We start from the raw sequence: 3,362 nt of genomic DNA, 5'->3' as shown, positions 1-3,362 counted from the left end.
CTTCCACAAGATTCTTTGTTTGAACGACCACAAACATGGCTGCCACATTCTTGATTGATTTTTATCGCATCTCGAGTTCATTATGAAAACCATTAATGCACACCAACATCGACCTCTTATTTTCTTCCTGTAGAGTGAGTCCGGAATCTCTTGCCTGCTCTCCTGCCATCCTCTTCTTTAACCTGATTCTTCTCTCTGTTGGAAATCCATACTTCTAACATTTCAAAAGTGCTGTTGTATTGAATTCTCCACTATGGGATCTCGCCCTTCATATAAAAATATTCGCAGTGCCTCTAGCTTCACTTTGTCAAGAGTTAAATCCTTAGTCTGCAAGTACTGCTGTGCAAGCTGAACCTCCCGAAGTATGTCACACCAGAAATACAGATAACACAGAAATGTGAAATCACACACAACAGAAGGCCTTGTGCTGCTCCTCTTGTATCCAGATTTTCCCGTGGATCGCAAAGAGCTTCAATCGCTGCCACAAATTTCTCGAACGATTCCGCAACTGGTTTCACTGCATTGTAATGAGAACTCCATCTTGTTGTTGATCTTTTCAAAGAGACTGCAGTATGGTCCATCAATACATCCCATCGATGGGTGGAGGAGGCAGTGTATACGCTGACTCAAGACTGCAAAAAAAATTTTACACATGATGAATTCTCGGCAAAAGAATACTGACGACACAAGTTCAATGAATGGTCCACACAACCACTGAAAATTGTCTTCTTGTTCTTTTCCTTAAGAATGACTTGTACACCTCCATGGACCCCAGCCATGGTGGCAACATTGTCATATCCTTGAGCACGGCACAACATGAAGTCCAGTCCATCACTTTCCAACTTTTTCAGGATATCAGAACTTACATCAGCAGCTTTTTTGCCCTTCAAAGGGAATTAAAACAAGAAAAACTTCCTTCACTTGAACTCTTCCATCCTCCATTTGCACGTACCTGATAACTTCTGACATTTGGTCAGTGTGTAACACATCTGGTGTACTGTCACACATAACGCTGTAGTATACAGCTCTCTTGATATCAGTAACAAGTTTCTCTTTGACTCGATTTGCCAGAACACTTAAAAACTCATTTTGAGTTGATGGTGAGAGATACGAAACTGATGACCTGTGTTCACTTGAGCTGCACTTCAGTCTCTTAGGTGCTCTTTTAGCACAGGATCATACTTAGCCATTAATTCAACCATCTCAAGAAAGTTAAGACACATGTGCAACATCTGGATATCTTTATTGTAGACGTTTCGCCATCCAGTGGCTTTATCAATACAGATTCTAGGACATAATAGGAAGTCAGTAGAACTATATACAAAAGATGAGGTAATCAGTCCCTCGGCCTTGGAGTTAGTGTTCACAGCATCGTGGTGGAGGAGAATCTGGAGCAAAGGCAAGAAGACTGACGTTTATATAGGCGTCAGTGGAAGGGACGGGCAGCAGACGAGGGCAGTCAATGGTAGGCGGGATTCCCCAGTGGAAGTAGGTCCTTCCCAAAGAGATGGGTTAGTTGCAGCAGCCGTGAAGAAGGTCTTGTAGATGTCCTCTGAACCAAGATTCCATGATGTTGCAGTGTCTGACAAGTTGTGTAAGAAAGGTATAAAATACCGACAATATGAAAGTTAAGACACATGTGCAACATCTGGATATCTTTATTGTAGACGTTTCGCCATCCAGTGGCTTTATCAATACAGATTCTAGGACATAATAGGAAGTCAGTAGAACTATATACAAAAGATGAGGTAATCAGTCCCTCGGCCTTGGAGTTAGTGTTCACAGCATCGTGGTGGAGGAGAATCTGGAGCAAAGGCAAGAAGACTGACGTTTATATAGGCGTCAGTGGAAGGGACGGGCAGCAGACGAGGGCAGTCAATGGTAGGCGGGATTCCCCAGTGGAAGTAGGTCCTTCCCAAAGAGATGGGTTAGTTGCAGCAGCCGTGAAGAAGGTCTTGTAGATGTCCTCTGAACCAAGATTCCATGATGTTGCAGTGTCTGACAAGTTGTGTAAGAAAGGTATAAAATACCGACAATATGAAAGTTAAGACACATGTGCAACATCTGGATATCTTTATTGTAGACGTTTCGCCATCCAGTGGCTTTATCAATACAGATTCTAGGACATAATAGGAAGTCAGTAGAACTATATACAAAAGATGAGGTAATCAGTCCCTCGGCCTTGGAGTTAGTGTTCACAGCATCGTGGTGGAGGAGAATCTGGAGCAAAGGCAAGAAGACTGACGTTTATATAGGCGTCAACTTCGACAGCTTCCACTAGTGAGAGGGGCTGGATTTGAGAGGGACCTGACCTCTCAACATCTGAGTTCTTACCTCTCCTAGTGGCCTACGTCTCACCTCTTGGCGCTATAAAAAGCTCCATCCTGTCACTTCTTCTCCATATTGTTTCATACTATGGAACAATTCTCTTCTCCAGACCGAGGGACTCACCACATCAAAACTTTAAGGGTGATGGACAGATTACATCGTCTTCAAGTATCTTCTGCTTCTATCAACTTTTCTGTACTTGACTGAAGAAGCCTACTGTGTAGGCGAAACGTTTCATAATAAAGATACCTAACTGTTGCATATGTGTCTTACCTAACAACCTGTCGGTATTTTATACCATTTTAATGTTCAATCCTGGAATGGTCTGGAACTGGAATTTTCCAAGAATAAACGTCACACATCGATGGTAACTCTCAGACTCTCATCCCCTTCATTGCTCTCGCTTATATTACCATTGTCGGAGTCAGAATCAACGTCAGTGTTATCAGTAAGATCACGACTAAAATCATTTGATGAACTCTGGCCATTATCGAATTTCTTGAGATACTGAACCATAGACTCGGCCATTTTTCGTATTAGCTGAACATTTTCATTTTTTGCCTTCCATTGTTGACATCCACTAGACCACCTTGACTTATGCACTCCATCAGGCATGATATTACATCAATGATCTGAAAAAAGAATGCCAGGTTCACCGTTTTGGTTCTACTGAATATTCGGTAATTTTTAATGGTGACAAAGAAATAAATGGTGCCAATTTTATTATCCTACTGAGGATGAAATGAAGTTAGGAAGCGAAATAAGTGGGTTAAGTTCAGATGAAATTAAGACTAACCATTAATAACTGTTGTTTCATGATTGCATTAATTTTTTCAACAGAACCTAATTTGGATATTTAACTCAGTCTAACCAGAATGAGAACAAAGCAGAAAAAATTAAGCCTACTTTCCAATGAATTGGGAAAAATAATCATAATGGTCATTATGGATGTAATACTAATGTATACCGTATTATTTGGTAAGTCTCCTGCCCCTATAGGCTTTACTCCACAAGGATTGGTAACAACAATGCAT

General features: G+C 41.2%; 1 protein-coding gene across 1 annotated transcript in view; it reads right to left on the bottom strand.

Annotated features, from left to right (window-relative positions):
• The window catches only part of LOC128687235 (DNA-directed RNA polymerase II subunit RPB1-like), a gene marked incomplete at its 3' end in the record, with an annotated part of 100,602 nt that overhangs the window by 46,090 nt on the left and 51,150 nt on the right, over nucleotides 1–3,362 (bottom strand).

The sequence above is a fragment of the Cherax quadricarinatus genome, chromosome 62, assembly GCF_038502225.1.
Source record: "Cherax quadricarinatus isolate ZL_2023a chromosome 62, ASM3850222v1, whole genome shotgun sequence".
In the NCBI taxonomy this organism is placed as follows: domain Eukaryota; kingdom Metazoa; phylum Arthropoda; class Malacostraca; order Decapoda; family Parastacidae; genus Cherax; species Cherax quadricarinatus.
This window is presented reverse-complemented; position numbering and strand designations above follow the sequence as displayed.